The sequence below is a fragment of the Pristiophorus japonicus genome, unplaced genomic scaffold, assembly GCF_044704955.1.
Source record: "Pristiophorus japonicus isolate sPriJap1 unplaced genomic scaffold, sPriJap1.hap1 HAP1_SCAFFOLD_532, whole genome shotgun sequence".
NCBI classification, from domain to species: Eukaryota; Metazoa; Chordata; class Chondrichthyes; family Pristiophoridae; genus Pristiophorus; species Pristiophorus japonicus.
This window is the reverse complement of record NW_027254439.1, coordinates 357487-377271: the sequence shown is the minus strand read 5'-3', so window position 1 is coordinate 377271 and position 19785 is coordinate 357487. Positions and strand designations below refer to the sequence as shown.

The window sequence follows — 19785 nt, the reverse complement described above, 5'->3', positions numbered from 1 at the left end:
ATTGACGTCACAGGCGATGTGGGCGGGGCTGTGACGTTTACTGGTAACGGTTGAACGGTCGGAATTTTTTAAATCAGGAGCCACGGAACTACCGAGCTGCCCAGCGCGGCATCATCACAGTGGGCGGGGCTCTGCTGCGCTGCCGGCTCCTATTGGTGGGAGTGACTGGCATTCTGCTTCATGCAGCCAATAGATGGCCGGGAATTCACTAAAGGTCATTAATTTATGCAGGAACGCGCTCTGTGGCGGCAGTGCGCATGCTCGGTGCCGCCCTCCCCACCCCCAGTCCCCGGATGCCGCGTAGTTTTCTGCAACCAGCGGTTGGACAATGTCGGGAACCGGGGTCCGCAGGGCACCGGGCTGATGGTGGGCGGCCGAGGCCGAGCGTGAGCGTTCGGCCGGTGGGCGGGGAGGGTACGGTGAGTCTGTGAGGGAATACACCGAACTGAACACACAGCCCCGGAGCTCAGGGTTTGGGGACATGCGGGAGATAGACTGAAACTTCCAGTGAGCTCAGACAGTGTGTAACCCGGGGGGCCCAGTGAGATCAGACAGTGTGTAACCCGGGGGGCCCAGTGAGATGAGACGGTGTGTAACCCGGGGGCCCAGTGAGCTCAGACAGTGTGTAACCCGGGGTGGATGGGTCCAGTGAGATCAGATAGTGTGTAACTCGGGGGCCCAGTGAGATCAGACAGTGTGTAACCGGGGGCCCAGTGAGATCAGACAGTGTGTAACCCGGGGGCCCAGTGAGATCAGACAGTGTAACCCGGGGGCCCAGTGAGCTCAGACAGTGCGTAACCCGGGGTGGATGGGTCCAGTGAGATCAGATAGTGTGTAACTCGGGGGCCCAGTGAGATCAGACAGTGTGTAACCCGGGGGCCCAGTGAGATCAGACAGTGTGTAACCCGGGGGCCCAGTGAGATCAGACAGTGTAACCCGGGGGCCCAGTGAGCTCAGACAGTGCGTAACCCGGGGTGGATGGGTCCAGTGAGATCAGATAGTGTGTAACTCGGGGGCCCAGTGAGATCAGACAGTGTGTAACCCGGGGGCCCAGTGAGATCAGACAGTGTAACCCGGGGGGCCCAGTGAGCTCAGACAGTGTGTAACCCGGGGTGGATGGGTCCAGTGAGATCAGATAGTATGTAACCCGGGGGCCCAGTGAGATCAGACAGTGTGTAACTCGGGGGCCCAGTGAGATCAGACAGTGTGTAACCCGGGGGCCCAGTGAGATCAGACAGTGTGTAACCCGGGGTGGATGGGTCCAGTGAGATCAGTCAGTGTGTAACCCGGGCAGAATTCTGGTGATTTTCTGTAAGTCCAGACGGGCGGGTCAGGAATCTTGAGGAATAGGATAAAATCAAACAGAAATACTGAACATATACTTTTCTGAAACATTGGAAAAACACTTTACACTACATTCCACTTCACAACATTAATATTCTTCTAATTTTCTGCCCTGCCATAATTAGATCTCCCAGTGAATGGCGGAGTGATTGAGAAAGTTCCACAGCTGGAAGGAAACAGGGATTGTGGACTGAGGAACAATAGCAGGTGAACCAGCACAGGATTGTGAGAGCACCAACCAGGGAGCCCTTTCTGATTGAAAGCGCTTCAATAGATCGACTGGGGAGAAAGGTAAGAGAAAGTGCCATTTACTCAGATACACACTGGTTCTGTAGACTGTACACAAAGGTACAAGGTAAGACAGGAAATGAGACTGGGAGAGTCTGACCACCGAGCATAATTATCCAGCATGAGGCCGTGCAATGGGATGTGAAGTGAGATCACTTTCTGTCTCTAAACACACAGTCACAGTGAATCTTGTGTGTGTTTTAGAGTAAAGGGCTTTGATCTAAGAGGTGACTCCAGTTTGAGGCAGAGCCCAGCAGATGGACCCGTCTCTGTACATTCGGTGGGGCTGAACTCACCGACACCATCAGATCTCAATGTTCAAATATTTCCCATCTGGTGAGAAAGCCATTGGAAAGATTGAACTGGAAGCATCAGAGTCAATTCATTGATCACGATGCACAGACCAATCTGAAATACCAGCATGGCCTATCACTGACAAAATCAATTATTCATTCATGAACATTTGGAATTAACAGAAAATATATTGATAAGTACTACTATTGAAGCATTGATCACTAGAGATATGTAGTATTTGAATATACTGAAACACAGATATGGAGAATTGCAATTTATTGATTGGCGTCGTACTTGACCCCGACATGAGCTTCCGAACCCATATTCCCTCAATCACCAAGTACGTTTACTTCCAGCTCCATAACATCGGCGGTCTCTGCCCCTTCCTCAGCTCATCTGCTCAAACCCTCATCCCTGTTTCTGTTACCACTACATTGGACTATTTCATTGCTCTCCTGATCGGCCTCACACCTCGCACTCTCCGCAAGCTTAAGCTTATCAAAAACACTCCTGCCCGTATCCTTACTCAAGAACACAAGAAGTAGCAGCAGGCGTAGGCCATACGCCCCCTCCCGTCTGCTCTGCCATTCAGTAAGATCTCTATTCGATAGAGAATTTCAAAGATTCACAACTCTTAAGTGAAGAAATATTTCATCTCAGTCTTAAATGGCCAATCTCTTATCCTAATACTAGGACCCCTAGCTCTAGACTATCCAGCCCGTGTCAGTTCTGTGTTTCAATGATATCACCTTCCATTCTTCTAAACTCCAGAGAATATAGGCCTATTCTACTGAATCTGTCCTCAGCCCCCTCATCCCAACTTGTACCAATTTCCATTCACCCATCACTCCTGTGCTCGCTGAACTACATTGGCTCCTGCTCCATCGATTTCAAAATGCTCATCCTTGTTTTGAAATCCGTCCAGGATCTTGCCCCTCCCGATTGCTGTAACCTCCTCCAGCCCTACAACCCTCAGAGATCTTTGCATTCCTCCAACTCTGGCCTCTTGAGCAGCCCCAATTTTCATCCCTCCAATATTGGTCGCCGTACCTTCAGCTGCCGAGACCATAAGCTCTGGAATTCCCTCCTTAAACCTCTCCAGCTTCAAAATGCTCCTTAATACCAACCCTTTTGAACAAGCTTTTAATCCTGTGCTAATATTTCCTTACGTGACTGGGTATTAAATTCTGTTTGCTAACGGTCCTGTGAAGTGCCTTGGGACATTTTACTATGTTCAAGGTGTGATATAAATGCAATTTGTTGCTGATAACTGAAGATATTTTAAATTGTAATATAACGAAACTACAGGCATAGGGAATTGCAATAGACTGATAACTGCAGAGGAAGAGGATTGTTTTGTATTGCTAACAGCATGAATTATTTTAACGTGAGGTGGCCCTTGCACATTAGCTACCACACGGGCTTGGCAAAGCAAGGTCTTGGTCCAATGGCAAGGGGATCCAAGACGACTGGACACCAGGCTCTGCTGCATGTTTCCTATGGTACTGACTCACTGGGGTACAGTTTCCTCTGGCACTGACTCTCACTGGGGTACAGTTTCCTCTGGCACTGACTCTCACTGGGATACAGTTTCCTCTGGCACTGACTCTCACTGGGGTACAGTTTCCTCTGGCACTGACTCTCACTGGGGTACAGTTTCCTCTGGCACTGACTCTCACTGGGGTACAGTTTCCTCTGGCACTGACTCTCACTGGGGTACAGTTTCCTCTGGCACTGACTCTCACTGGGATACAGTTTCCTCTGGCACAGATTTACTGTGTATCTAATTCGTGCTGTCCCTGCCCTGGGAGTACTTGATGGGACAGTATAAAGGGAGCTTCGCTCTTTACCGAACCCGTGTTGTACCTGTCCTGGGATTGTTGGGACAATGTAGAGGGAGCTTTGCTCTATCTAACCCGTGCTCTGCCTGCCCTGTGAGCTTTGATGGGTCGCTGTAGGGGAAGCTTTCCTCTGAATCTAACCTGTATTCTACCTGCCCGAGTTTTATCTGATGGGACAGTGTAGAGAGAGGTTTACTCTGTATCTCATCATCATCATTGGCAGTCCCTTGAAACATAGAAAATAGGTGCAGGAGTAGGCCATTCGGCTCTTCGAGCCTGCACCACCATTCAATGTGATCATGGCTGATCATGCAACTTCAGTACCCCATTCCTGCTTTCTCTCCATACCCCTTGATCCGTTTAGCCATAAGGGTCACATCTAACTCCCCTTTGAATATATCTAACGAACTGGCTTCAACAACTTTTTGTGGTGGAGAATTCCACAGGTTCACAATTCTCTGAGTGAAGAAGTTTCTCCTCATCTCGGTCCTAAATGGCTTATCCTTCGAATGTGACCCCTGGTTCTGGACTTCCCCAACATCGGGAACATTCTTCCTGCATCTAATCTGTCCAATCCCATCAGAATGTTATATTTTTCTGTGAGATCCCCTCTCATTCTTCTAAATTCCAGTGAATATAAGCCTAGTCGATCCAGTCTTTCTTCATATGTCAGTCCTGTCATCCCGGGAATCAGTCTGGTGAACCTTCGCTGCACTCCCTCAATAGCAAGAATGTCCTTCCTCAGATTAGGAGACCAAAACTGTACACAATATTCAAGGTGTTGCCTCACCAAGGCCCTGTACAACTGTAGTAAGACCTCCCTGCTTCTATACTCAAATCCTCTCGCTATGAAGGCCAACATGCCATTTACCTTCTTCACCGCCTGCTGTGCCTGTATGCCAACATTCAATGACTGATGTACCATGACACCCAGGTCTTGTTGCACCTTCCCTTTTCCTAATCTGTCACCATTCAGATAATATTCTGCCTTCCTGTTTTTGCCACCAAAGTGGATAACCTCACATTTATCTACATTATACTGCATCTGCCATGCATTTGCCCACTCACTTAACCTGTCCAAGTCACCCTGCAGCCTCTTAGCATCCTCCTCACAGATCACACTGCCACCCAGCTTAGTGTCATCTGCAAACGAGGATGACTTGCTTCCACGCCAAAAAAGGATGAGTTCACAGGTGTTTCAATGAAGGACCTAATATTCCAGATCCTGAACTACATCCTGAAGGGTGGAAGATGCCTGTGCGTGGCTTTTTTTAACGTATGGTGGCCATTGCACAGCAGCCACCACATGGGAAACTCTGTATCTAATCTGCTGTGCCTGTCCTGGCATTGTTTGATGGGATAATATAGAGGGAGTTTTACTCTTTATTTAACCCAAGCTGCACCTGCCCTGGGAGTGTCTGATAGGACAGTGTAGATAGAGGTTTACTCTGTATCTAACCTGTACTGTAACTGCCTTGGGAGTGTTTGACGGGACAGTATAAATTGGGCTTTATGCTGTATCTAACATGTACTGTACCCGCCTTGGAAGTATTTGATGGGACAGTGTAGAGGGAACTTTACGCTATATCCAATCCATGCTATACCAGTCCTGTGAGTGTTTGACGGGACAGTGCAGAGGGAGCTTTACTCTGTATCTAACCCGTGCTGTACCTGCCCTGCGAGTGTTTGAATGGACAGTGTAGAGGGAGCTTTGCTGTATATCTAACCAGTACTGTACCTGCACTGTGTGTGTCTGCTGGAACAGTGCAGAGGGAGCTTTGCTCTCTATCTAACCCGTGCTGTACCTGCTCTGGAAGTGTTTTTGGGACAGTGCAGAGGGAGCTTTACTCTGCACCTAACCCGTGTTGTCCCTGCACTGGGAGTGTTTGATGGAATAATGTAGAGAGAGGTTTACTGTGTATCTAACCTGTGCTAACCTAGCAAGTTGTGAGGAGGACGCAAAGAATCTACAAACGAATATAGATAGGCTAAGTGAGTGGGCAAAGCTTTGGCAGATGGAGTATAATGTGGGAAAATGTGAGGGTATCCATGTTAGTAGGAGTAATAAAAAAGCAAATTATTATTTAAATTGTGAGAGATTACAAAATGCGGTGGTACAGAGGGATCTGGGGGTCCTTGTACATGAAACACAAACATTCAGCATGCAGTTACTGCAATTAATTAGGAAGGCAAATGGAATGTTGGCCTTTATTGCAAGGGGGATGGAGTATAAAAGTAGGGAAGTCCTGCTCCAACTGTACATGGTGTTGGTAAGACCACAACTGGAGTACTGCGTACAGTTTTGGTCTCCTTATTTCAGGAAGGATGTACTTGCACTGGAGGCAGTTCAGAGAAGGTTCACGAGGTTGATTGCTGAGATGAAGGGGTTGTCATAATGAGAAAGGTTGAGCAGGTTGGGCCTGTACTCATTGGAGTTTAGAAAACGTAAAGGTGATCTTATTGAAACGTATAAGATTGTGAGGGGGCTTGACAGGGTAGATACAGAGAGGATGTTTCCCCACGTGGGGGAATCTAACACCAGGGGGCATAGTTTCAGAATAAGGGGTCGCTCATTTAAAAGGGAAATGAGGAGGGATTTCTTCTCTGAGGGTTGTGAATCTTTGGAATTCAATACCTCAGAGAGCTGTGGGGGCTGGGTCATTGAATGTATTTAAGGTGGGGATAGACAGATTTTTGAAAGATAAGGTAGTCGCGGATTATGGGGCGTGGGCAGGGAATTGGAGTTAAGGCCAGGATCTGATCAGCAACGATCTTATTGAATGGCGGAGCAGGCTCGAGGGGCCAAATGGCCTACTCTACTCCTATTTCTTATGTTCCATACCTGCCCTTGGAGTGTTTGATGGGACAGTGTAGAGGGAGATTTGCTCTGTATCTAACCCATGCTGTATCTGCCCTGGGAATGTTTGATGGGACAGTGTAGAGAGAGTATTACTCTGCATCTAACCCATGCTGTACATGCCCCGGGAGTTTTTGACAGGACAGTGTACAGAGAGCTTTACGCTGTATCTAATCAGTGCTGTACCTGCCCTGGTAGTGTCTGATGGGACAGTGCAGAGAGAACTTTACTCTCTGCATAACCCGTGCTGTACCTGCCTTGTGAGTGATTGATGGGACACTGCAGAGGGAGCTTTGCTCTATCTAACCCATGCTCTACCTGCCCTGTGAGCTTTGATGGGTTGGTGTAAGGGAAGCTTTCCTCTGTATCTAACCCGTACTCTACCTGCCCTAGTTGTGTTTGATGGGACAGTGTAGAGGGAGCTTTAGGCTGTATATAATCTGTGCTGTATCTATCCTGGGAGTGTTTGATGGGACAATATAGAGGGAAATATACTCTGTATCTGACCCATGCTATACATGCCCTGCGAGTGTTTGATGGGACAGTGTAGATAGAGGTTTATTCTGTATCTAACACGGGCTATACCTGCCTTGGCATTGTTTGATGGGACAGTGTAGAGGGAGCTTTACTCTGTACCTGACCTGTACTGTCCCTGCCCTGGCATTGTTTTTGGGACAGTGCAGAGGGAGCTTTACTCTGTATCTAACCCGTGCTGCACCTTCTCTGGCAGTGTTTGATGGGACAATTAGAGGGAGCTTTAATCGGTACCTAACCCGTGCTGTAGCTGCCCTGAGAGAATTTGATGTGACAGTGTAGAGGCAACTTTACAATGTATCTAATCCATGCTGTACCTGTCCTGGGCGTGTTTGATGGGCTAATGTAGACAGAGATTTGCCATGTACTGAACCTGTGCTAACCTAGGAAGTTGTGAGAAGGACACAAAGAATCTACAAAGTGATATAGAGGGGCTAAGTGAGTGGGCAAAAAATTGGCAGATGGAGTATAATGTGGGAAAATGTGGTTATCCACTTTGGTAGGAAAAATAAAAAAGCAAATTATTATTTAAATGGGGAGAGATTACAAAATGCGGTGGTACAGAGGGATCTGGGGGTCCTTGTTTATTAAACACAAAAAGTTAGCATGCAGGTACAGCAAGTAATTAGGAACGCAAATGGAATGTTGTTCTTTAATGCAAGGGGGATGGAGCATAAAAGTAAAAAAGTCCTTCTACAACTGGACAGGTCGTTGGTAAGACCACACCTGGAGAACTGCGTACAGTTTTGGTCTCCGTATTTAAGGAGGGGTATACTTGCACTGGAGGCAGTTCAGAGAGGTTCACAAGGGGTTGATTACTGAGATGAAGGGATTGTCATATGAAGGAAGGTAAAGCAGGTTGGGCCTATACACATTGGAGTTTAGAAGACTTAGAGGTGATCTAATTGAAATGTATAACATTTTAAGGGGGCTTGACATTGTAGATGCAGAGAGGATGTTTCCCCTCTTGGGGGAATGTAGAACTAGGGGGCATAGTTTCAGAATAAGAGGTCACCTGTTTAAAACTGAAATGAGGAGGAATTTCTTATCTGAGTGTCGTGATCTTTGGAATCCTCTACCTCAGAGAGCTGTGGAGGCTGGGTCATTGAATGTACTTAAGGCGGGGATAGAGAAATTTTTGAATGATAAGGGAGTCAAGGGTTATGGAGAGCGGGAGGGGAAGTGGAGTTGAGGCCAGGATCAGATCAGCCATGAGCTTATTGAATAGCGGAGCAGGCTCGAGGAGCCAAATGGCCTACTCCTGCTCCTACTTCTTATGTTCTGTATCCATCCTTTGAGGTTTTGATGGGACAGTGGAGAGAGAGATTTGCTCTGTATCTAATCTGTGCTGTACCTGCCCTGGGAGTGTTTGATGGGACAGTGTAGAGGAAGCTTGACTCTCTGCCTAACCCATTGCTGTACCTGCCTTGTGAGTGTTTAATGGGACAGTGTAGTGGGAGCTTTCCGCTATATCTAATCCGCGCTGTACCTGCCCTAGGAATGTTTGATGAGGCAGTTTAGAGGGAGATTTGTTCTGCATCTAACCCGTGCTGTACCTGCCCTGCCATTGTTTGATAGGGAAGTATAGAGGAAGCTTTACCCTCTGCCTAACCCCTGCTTTACCTGCCCTTGGAATGTTTGTTGGCCAGTGTAGAGGGATTTTTACTTTGCATCTAACCTGTGCTGTGCCGGCCCTGGGAGTATTTGATAGGACAGTGTAGAGGGAGCTTTACTGTGTATTAAGACCTGAGGTTGCAAGCCATCAGGTCCAGGGGACTTTTCCACCTTTCATCCAATTATTTTACTGAGCACTTTTTCTTTAGTGATTGCTTTAAGTTCCTCCCTCGCTATAGCCCCTTGATTATCTATTATTGGGGTGATTTTAGTGTCTTCTACCGTGAAGACTGATACAAAATATTTGTTCAAAGTCTCTACCATTTCCCTGTTCCCTATTATTAATTCCCCAGTCTCATCCTCTAAGGACCAATGTTTACTATAGCTACCCTATCCTTTTTACATACCTGTAGAAGCTCTTTTTATATTGCTTGCTAGTTTACTCTCATAATCTATCTTCCCTCTCTTTATTATTTCTTAAGTCATCATTTGCTGTTTTTAAAAACATTTGCCAATGCTCTGGCCTCCCACTAACCTTGGCCACTTTGTATGCCATTGTTTTCAATTTGATCCCATCCTTTACTTCCTTCATTAACCGCAGATAGTTCCCTCGTCGCTTAAAGTCTTTCCTTCTCACCAAAATATATTTGCTTGTGGCTCGGGTAATAATCCAGAGATTATTGCCTTTGTGGTTCTGCTTTTTAATTTAGACCCTAACTGCTCAAAATCCTCAGCAGAACTCCTTTCTTGTTCTGCCTATGTCATTGGTACCTACGTGGACCACGACAACTGGATCTTCCCCCTCCAACTCCAATCCCTCTTCAACCCAGAGGAGATGTCCTTAACCTTGGCACCGCGCAGGCATCACAGCCTTCGGGACTCACGCTCTCAGCTGCAGAGAACAGTATCTATCTCTGAAACTATACTGTTTCCTAACACTACAACATTTCTTTTTACTCTCCCCCCCCCCCCCCCCACACTTGAATGGCCTCCTGTACCACGGCGCTGTGGTCAGTTTGCTCATCCTCCCTGCAGTCCCTGCCCTCGTCCAAACAGGGAGCAAAAATCTCGTACCTGTTGGACAATTGCAAGGACTGAGGCTCCTCCATCACTACCTCCTGGGTCCCCACAGCTGCCTCGCTCGTAGTCACACCATCCTGTCCCTAACCACGGACCAAATTTGAATTGATGAATCTAAGGGGTGTGACTGCCTCCTGGAACACAGCGTCCAGGTAACTCTCCCCCTCCCTGATGTGTCGCAGTGTCTGCAGCTCGGACTCCAGCTCATCAACGTGGAGCTGAAGTTCCTCGAGCAGCCAACACTTGCTGCAGATGTGGTCGCCGTGGACCTCAATGGGGTCAACCAGCTCCCACATGCAGCAGCAGTAACACATTGCTGCCCTGCCATCTCAATTAATTAAGTTTTCACGTTTTGAAAGTCTAGATTTTTAATCCCAGCTCGTAATTTAAACCAATGCCCAAGAAAAGAGAGAAAAACTGACCAACCAATCACTTGCCTGCTTTTCTGTGATGTCACATTTTGAATCTTTTTACTTCTTCTCCTCCCAGGTCACTTGGTGCTGTTTCGGCTGTCTGCTCGGCTGACTCACGCCCTTTGTAGGCTTACCGCTGCTCCCGCTCTCTCGCCCTTTCCGAAGTCCCGCTGCTCGGCTGACTCATGTCCTTTGTAGGCTTACCGCTGCTCCCACTCTCGTCCCCTTTCCGAAGGGATGGGCGCAAGTAGAGTTTTCCCTTCGTATTGGTTCTCTCAGCACCTGCTGCATGCCCAGTCTCGCAGCTATGTCCTTCAGCACTCGGCCAGCTCGGTCAGTAGTGGTGCTACCGAGCCAGTCTTGATGGACATTGAAGTCCCCCACCCAGAGTACATTCTGTGCACCTTGCTACTCTCAGTGCTTCTTCCAAGTGGTGTTCAACATGGAGGAGTACTGATTCATCAGCTGAGGGAGGGCGGTAGGTGGTCATCAGCAGGAGGTTTCCTTGTCCATGCTTGACCTGAAGCCACGAGACTTCATAGGGTCCGGAGTCAATGTTGAGGACTCCCAGAGCCACACCCTCCCGACTGTATACTACTGTACCGCCACCGGTGGGACAGGACATACCCAGGGATGGTGATGGAGGAGTCTGGGACATTGGCTGAAAGGTATGATTCTGTGAGTATGACTATGTCAGGCTGTTGCTTGACTAGTCTGGGACATCTCTTCCAATTTTGGCACAAGTCCCCAGATGTTGATGAGAAAGACTGGGCTGGGTGGGCCGTTGTCGGGTCCGTAGCCGGTGCGGAGGTCGATGCCAGGTGGTCCGTCCGGTTTTATTCTTATTGTTTTTCGTAGCGGTGGATCAATTGATGAATCAATATGATCTTATTGAATGGTGGAGCAGGCTCGAGGGGCCAAAGGGCCTACTCCTGCTTCTAATTCTTATGTGTTTATTCCCTAGCCCAGATCCTGTCTCTATATTAAGAGCAATGGTCCCAACACTGACCCTGGGGACACCACTGTTTACATCCCTCCAGTCTGAAGAACATCCATTAACCACTACTCTCTGTTTTCTGCCCTTTACCCAACTTCCTCTCCACGTGGCCCCACTCCCTTTAATACCATGAGCCTTAATTTGATCAACAAGCCTCCTGTCCGGCACCTTATCAAACACCTTTTGACAATCCATCTACACAATATCCACTGCATTTCCTTTCTCACTGCACTGTGTTATTTCCTGCAATAATCCCTGCTGTCTGTCCTGAATCAATACATTTCACTACCAAATGTTGCGACGTTTACTTCTGTAACCAGAATACCCCACGCAGGCGTAAAGCGCTCTATCAATGACACCAGGAGCCCAGACACGGGACCGGACTGTGCTCTGAGCAGGCACAGTGCCAGTGGTGGAGGTGGTCTGAGGCGGAAGAGACGTTCCGCGAGTCAGTAGGAGCTTGTGGGCTCAGCGGAGGAATTGGACCCCTGGATGGGCTGGGCAGCTTCATAAACACCTGGTGTAGGCCTCAGACCCCGAATATGAGCTGGCAGAACCCATGTTTGACCCGCGGTGATGGACCCGACCGCTCGGGGTAACTAGCCGAATTCTTGGACAGGATCAGGGCACCTGTGTGGCCATCTTGGTACAGGAGCAGAGGGCGGGCGGGGCTTTAGGGTCCCAGTGACCTGGAGAGAAAATCATTTCCTCATTTATTCTCAGTCTGCACAGACAGGCTGTAGACCTGAACCCAACCAGAGAAGAGGGAGTGAGAAAACTGCAGATGGAAGAAAGAAATGAAGGAGGTGGTGCGATGAGTTTGGATTTCAGCACAGGGTGGAGGGAGAGTGTGTGGGACGGGAATTTACAGCTTTGGGGAACAAGAAACGAAAGAATGTTCCATAAAAAGTAGGATTGTCTGTCCTCAATTTCTATCCTGCACTTCCAGTGCTGACTTTCGTAAACACCTTTTGCAGGATATTAGAAGAGGATGATTTACAGACTGGGAAACTCAAAGCAATTATATCAAGGTCTGACAGAGTCACTCGATTCACTTGAATATCATCGGCCTTTGAATGTGAAAAGAGAAACGTTTGTCTGCTCTGTCTGTGGGAAAAGATTTCAAACATCAGTGTGACTGGTAAAGCACCGAGACACACACACCCAAGTGAGAGTGTTCCAGTGCACTGACTGTGGAAAGAGCTTCAACCAGTTACACAGCCTTAAAAAACATCACACCATTCACAGCGGGGATAAACCGTACATGTGTTCTGTGTGTGGACGAGGCTTCAACTGATCGTCCAAACTGGAGAGACACAAAGACACCCGCACCATGGAGAAACCGTGGAAATGTGGGGACTGTGGGAAGGGATTTAATTGCCCCTCTGCGCTGGAAACTCATCGACGCAGTCACACCGGGGAGAGGCCATTCACCTGCCCCGGGTGTGGGAAGGGATTGACTCGTACATCCAACCTCACTGAACACCAGCGAGTTCACACTGGGGAGAGGCCATTCACCTGCACTGTGTGGGAAGGGATTCACTTATTCATCCAGCCTGCTGGCACACCAGCGAATTCACACTGGGGAGAGACCGTTCACCTGCTCCGTGTGTGAGAAAGGATTCACTTGTTCATCCAGCCTGGTGAGACACCAGCGTGTTCACACTGGGGCGAGGCCGTGTACCTGTCCCGTGTGTGGGAAGAAATTCACTGCATCTTCACACCTCATTGAACACAAGCGAGTTCACTCTGGGGCGAGACCGTTCGTCTGTCCCGTATGTGGGAAACGGTTTGCTAAATCATCTCATCATCTGAGTCACCAGCGAGCTCACACAGGAGAGAGGCCATTCATCTGCTCCGAGTGTGGGAAGGGCTTCACTCTTTCATCCAACCTGCTGACACACCAACGCATTCACACTGGGGAGAGGCCATTCATCTGCTCCGAGTATGGGAAGGGCTTCACTCGTTTATCCAATCTTCAGTCACACCAGCGAGTTCACAAGTGACTGCAGAGGTTGGATTCTGCTTTTATTGTTGCCGTTAATCACATCCAGGACTGAACCCTGTTCACTCGGACAGTTGGAGTTTGTTGCTGCTGGTGTAATTAATCCCTGCAACTGGGCTGGAGTTTAATTTTCTGGATATCATAGAATCATAGAATGGTTACAGCACAGAGGGAGGCCTTTCGGACCGTCGAGCCCGTGCCGGCTCTCTGCAAGTCCCACTCCCCGCCCTTTCCCCGTGGCCCTGGAAATGTTTTATTTCAGGTACTTATCCAATGCCCTTTTTGAAAGCCACGATTGAATCTGCCTCCACCACCCTTTCAGGCAGTGCATTCCAGATCCTAACCACTCGCTGCTTAAAACAAAGTTTTTTCTCATGTCGCCTTTGGTTCTTTTGCCAATCACCTTGAATCTGGGTCCTCTGGTTCTCGACCCTTCCACCAATGGGAATATTTTCTCTCCACTCTGTCCAGACCCCTCATGATTTTAGAGCACCTCTATCAAATCTCCTCTCAACCTTCTCTGTTCTAAGAAGAACAACCCCAGCTTCACCAGTCTATCCATGTAACTGAAGTCCCTCATCCCTGGAATCATTCTTGTAAATCTTTTTTGCACCCTCTGTCAAACAACGATCAAATAAATCAGCTTTGTTTCCGACAGACAGTGAGTCGATTCCTTGATTTCTCCAAGAGGAGACTAATTAATATCCTGTTATCGACTGTTCCTTTTCTCCTTTGTATTTATAAAGTGCCTTTCACGGCCTCTGTTTTAGTGATGTTGGTTGAGGAATAAATGTTAGCCAGGACACCAGAGAGATTTCTTCGAAATAACGTCATGGAATCTTTTACGCCCACTTGAGAGGTCAGATGGTTCTGATTCTCAGAAGATCAAGATGTAGAATCAGTTTGGGTGGAGATAAGAAATAATAAGGGAAAGAAGTCACTGGTAGGAGTAGCCTATCAGGACAGCATATAAATCAAGAAATAATGGAGGCTTATAAGAAAGGTACTGCAATAAGCGTAGACGATTTAAATCTTTATATTGATTGGATATATCAATATAAAGATTAGGTAGCCTTGAGGAAGAGTTCATAGAGTGTATTCGGGATGTTTTCTTAGAACAATGCGCTGTTGAACCAACCAGGGAGCAGACTATTTTAGAATTGGTAATGTGTAATGCGACTGGGATTAATTCATGATCTCATAGTAAAGGATCCTCTTGGGAAGAGTGATCATAGTATGGTAGAATTCCAAATTCGGTTTGAGGGTGAGAAACTTGGGTCTCAAAATAGTGCCCTGAAAAATAAAGGCAATTACAAAGGAAGGGTAAGACAGTAGATAAGGAGTGGCAGACATTTAAGGAGATATTTCATAACTCAGCAAAGATATATTCCAATGAGAAAGAAAGACTCTAAGAAGGATGAACCATCCATGGCTAACTAAGAAGTAATGGGTGGTATCAAATTGAAAACAAAAGCATACAATGTTGCGAAGATTAATGAAAGGCCAGAAGATTGGGAACTTTTTAGAAAATAGCAAAGGACAACGAAATAAAAAGTGAATAGATTAAGAGTAAACTAGCAAGAAATATAAAAACAGACAGTAAGAGCTTCTACAGGTATGTAAAAAGGAAGAGAGTAGCTAAATTGGTCCCTTAGAAGATGAGACTGGGGAATTAATAATGGGAAACAAGGAAATGGCAGAGAATTTAAATAAATATTTTGTATCGGTCTTCGCTGTAAAAGACACTGAAAGCATCTCAATAATTGATAATCAAGGGGCTATTGGGAGGGGAGAACTTAAAACAATCACTATTGCTAGGGAGAAAAGGTACTAGGCAAACTAATGGGACTAAAGGTGGACAAGTCCCCTGGTCCTAATAGCCTGCATCCTAGGGTCTTAAAAGAAATGGCTGCAGAGATGGTGGCCACATTGGTTGTAATCTACCAAAAATCCCTGGATTCTGGAGAGGTCTCAGCAGATTGGAAAATAGCAAATGTAATTCCCCTATTTAAGAATGGAGGGAGACAGAAAGCCGGAAACTGTAGACCAGTTAGACTAACATGTCATTGGGAAAATGCTGGAGTCATTATTTAGAAAATCATAATGCAGTCAAACAGAGTCAGCATGGTTTTATGAAAGGGAAATCATGTTTGACAAATTTGATGGAGTTCTTTGAGGATGTAATGAACAGGGTGGATAAAGGGGAACCAGTAGATGTCGTGTATTTGGATTTCCAGAAGGCATTCAATAAGGTGCCACATAAAAGATCACTGCACAAGATAAAATCTCACGGGATTGGGGGTAATATATTAGCATGGATAGAGGATTGGCTAACAAACAGAAAACAGAGAGTAGGGATAAATGGGTCATTTTCAGGCTGGCAAACTGTAACAAGTGGGGTGCAACAGTGATCAGTGCTGGGGCCTCAACTATTTACAATCTATATTAATGACTTGGATGAAGTGAATGTAGCTAAACATGCTGATGATACAAAGATAAGTGGGAAAGCAAGTTGTGAGGAAGACGCAAATAATCTACAAAGGGACATAGATCAGCTCAGTGAGTGGGCAAAAGTTTGGCAGATGGAGTATAATGTGGGAAAATGTGAGGTTATCCACTTTGGTAGGAAAAATAAAAAAACAAATTATTATTTAAATGGGGAGAGATTAGAAAATGCTGCAATACAGAGGGGTCCTTGTACATGATGCACAAAAAGTTAGCATGCAGGTACAGCGTAATTAAGAAGGCAAATGGAATGTTGGCCTTTATTGCAAGGGGGATGGAGTATAAAAGTAGGGATGTCCTGCTACAACTCCACTGTTGGTAAGACCACACCTGGAGTACTGCGTACAGTTTTGGTCTCCTTATTTAAGGAGGGATATACTTGCATTGGGGGCAGTTCAGAGGAGCTTCACGAGGTTGATTCCTGAGATGAAAGGGTTGTCATGAAGAAAGGTTGAGCAGGTTGGGCCTGTATTCATTGGAGTTTAGAAGAATGAGAGGTGATCTTATTGAAACGTATAAGATTCTGAGGGGGCTTGACAGGATAGACGCAGAGAGGATGTTTCCCCCTGTGGAGGAATCTAACACTAGGGGGCATAGTTTCAGAATAAGGGGTCGCTCATTTAAAAGGGAAATCAGGAGCAATTTCTTCTGAGGGTTGTGAATCTTTGGAATTCGCTACCTCAGAGAGCTGTAGAAGCTGCGTCATTAAATATATTTAAGGTGGAGATAGACAGATTTTTGAACGATAAGGGAGTCGAGGGTTATGAGGAGTGGGCAGGGAAGTGGAGTTGAAGGCAAGATCAGATCAGATCAGCCATGATCTTATTGAATGATGGAGCAGATTCGAGGAGCCAAATGGCCTACTCCTGCTCCTATTTCTTATGCTGTTATGGGGCCTCATGTGAAAGATGGCACCCTCGACAGTGCAGCGCTCCCTCTGCACTGCATTGGAATGTCGGCTTTGATTTTATGCTCCATGCTCTGGGGGTGGACTTGAACCCACAACCTACTGACTCAGAGACTACCACTGAGCCACAACTAACACCGCATTGCTCGGGATTATTTGAGTTCTCTTGCCGTCTGTTACTCCCACGGACAAGTCCGAGCTCCCCATACCTTCAAGAGCGCCTCTCCTAGCCTTGCGATCAGAGAATCATAGAAATTTACAGCACAGAAGGAGGCCATTCAGCCCATCATGTCCGTGCTTGCTGACAAAGAGCTTTCCAGCCTGATCCCACTTTCCAGCTCTTGGATCGTAGCCTTGTAGGTTACGGCATTTCAAGTGCATATCCAAGTGCTTTTTAAATGCTATGAGGGTTTCTGCCTCTACCACTCTTTCAGGCAGTGAGTTTTAGACCCCCACCAACCTTGGTGAAAATATTTCTCCTCAAATCCCCACTAAACCTCCTACCACTTACTTTAAATCTATGCCCCCTGGTTATTCAACCCTCTGCTGAGGGAAATAGGTCCTTCCTATCTGCTCTATCTAGGCCCCTCATAATTTTATACACCTCAATTAGGTCTCCTAAGCTTCCTCTGTTCCAAAGAAAACAACCCCAGCCTATCCAATCTTTCCTCATAGCTAAAATTCTCCAGTCCAGGCAACATCCTCGTAAATTTCCTCTATCCTCTCTGGGGCAGTCACATCTTTCCTGTACTGTGGTGACCAGAACTGCATGCAATATTCTAACTGTGGCCTAAGTAGTTTTTTTATACAGTTCAAGCATAACCTCCCTAATCTTCTATTCTGTGCCTCGGCTAAGAAAGGCAAGTATCCCGTATGCCTTCTTAACCACCTTATCTACCTGTCCTGCTATCTTCTGGAATCTGTGGTCATGCACTCCAAGGTCCCTTTGTCCCTCTGCACTTCTCAGTGTCCTACCATTTATTGTGTATTCGATTTCCTTGATAGCCCTCCCCAAATTCATTACCTCACACTTCTCCGCATTGAGTTACATTTGGCACTGTTCTGCTCACCTGACCAGTCCATTGATACCTTCCTGCAGTCTACCGCTTCTTCATTATCAAGCACAGGGCCAATTTTTGTATCATCTGCAAACTTCTTAATCATACCTCCAACATTCAAGTCCAAATCATTGATTATATATATATATCACAAAAAGCAAGAGACCAAGGACTGAGCCCTGCGGAAACTGCCCTGGGAGGGTGTAGAAGGAGATTTACTCCGTATCTAAACCAGGCTGTAGTTGGCCTGGGAGTGTTTAATGGGGAGTATAGAGGGAGCTTTACTCTATATATGGAGAGTGAACTTAACTCTGTACCTTGCCCGTGCTATATATGACCTGGGAATGTTTGATGGGACAGTGCAGAGGGAGCATTACTCTGTCGCTAACCCGTGTTGTAAATGCCCTGGGAGTGTTTGAAGGGTCAGTGTGGAGGGAGCTTTACTCTGCATCTAATCCCTGCTGTACTACATGTCTTATTACATTAATATATTTGCAGAATTGGCATATAATGAATTTCAACATGTTAAGTCTTAGTTCGGGTGGTCAGCTGCATTCGACAATAATCGAGTCAGATACCTTCAATCTTTACGTCTATTGAAGCAGCTTCGGACCTGTTACCAAACTGCCAGCACAGAGTCTACAGATTCCGGGGCAGGCAGACAAAAGGTCTGCCTATCCTCTCAAACGCATCCTTTTTATTCTTACAAACTAGAGGAGGTATGGCCCGCTTTATCAATCACAGTGTGTTACTAGGGCTTCATGAATTGACAGCCTGTTTATCTTTAGAACACTTTATGCTTTTACGAGCGGAATTGCAACAAGCAGAATTGCTCAGGGACACCAAAACCTCCTACGTGTTAGGATAGCTTGGCTTAATCACGCGAAGCAAATGTGCACCTTATCAAGTCATGGCCATAAACCCTTGTTTATCAGTGATGGTCACACAAGCTACTTTGTCCACTACTTTCTCACGGGAAACCAAGTCTGTCTGTTCTTATTTTCTTATTGATTCCTAGAACCATTTTATTAACCCTTTCATGATTCTTCCACATACATTCACAAACACTGATAAATGTGAGGTATTGCATTTTGGTAACAGAAATAAGGAGGTCACATATTAGTTGGAAAACCAGAATCTAAATGGGGCAGAAGAGCAAAGTGATCTCGGAATACAAATGCAAAAATCACCAAAAGTAGCGACGTAGGTTAATAAGGCCGTTAAAAAGAGCAAACCAAGCACTCGGGTTTATTTCCAGGGGGATTGAATTGAAAAGTAGCTAAGTTATGCTGAACTTGTATCGAACCTTGGTTAGACCATATTTGGAGTACTGTGTACAATTGTGATCTCTATATTATAAAAAGGATATAGAGGCATTGGCGAGGGTGGAAATTAGATTTACAATTATGACACCAGAAATGCGAGGTTATGCCTATTAGGAAACGATGAACAGGCTGGGTCTCTTCCTCTTGAAAAGAGAAGGTGACTTTAAAAAAAAATTTGTTCATGGGATGTGGGCTTCGCTGGCAAGGCCAGCATTTATTACCCATCTCTAATTGCCCTTGAGAAGATGGTCATGAGCCACCTTCTTGAACCGCTGCAGTCCGTGTGATGGAGCGGCGAGGTCAGGGCGAAGGAGCGGCGAGAGATTGTAGAGGGATATGATCGGGACCCAGGAGAGGGGTGAGTTTGGGGCCCAGAAGAGGCGAAGGCCCAGGGGCAGCACATGCCGTCCACACTGCGGTATGTGTGCGCATTAGGTCCGTGCAGCAGAGCTGGTCTCCAGTCGTTTTGGTTAATCCTTGCCACTGGACCAAGACCTAGCTCTGTCAAGCCCGTGTGGTGGCTGGTGTGCAACGGTCACCACACGTTAAAAGAAATCCACGCACAGGCATCTTCCACCCTTCAACATGTAGTACGGGACCTGGAATTTTAGGTCCTTCATTGAAACACCTGTGAACTTTTTGATATGGAAGCAAGTCATCCTCGATTCAAGGGACTGCCTATGATGATGATGATGAGGGCGGGAGTGCCAGGATTTTGACCCA

At 46.6% G+C, this 19785-nt stretch overlaps 1 long non-coding RNA gene across 2 annotated transcripts in view; it reads left to right on the top strand.

Annotated features, from left to right (window-relative positions):
* The first annotated feature begins 340 nt into the window (after positions 1 to 340).
* The window catches only part of LOC139254084 (uncharacterized), a 54015-nt gene continuing 34570 nt past the window's right edge, over positions 341 to 19785 (top strand). The window contains exons 1-3 of one of the 2 annotated variants that reach the window (XR_011591992.1): positions 342 to 419; positions 1470 to 1635; positions 12240 to 12499. This is a non-coding gene — a long non-coding RNA (uncharacterized lncRNA). Of the gene's footprint in view, positions 420 to 1469; positions 1636 to 12239; positions 12500 to 19785 lie in introns of those variants that run through there. The other variant, XR_011591993.1, reaches the window with a different exon arrangement.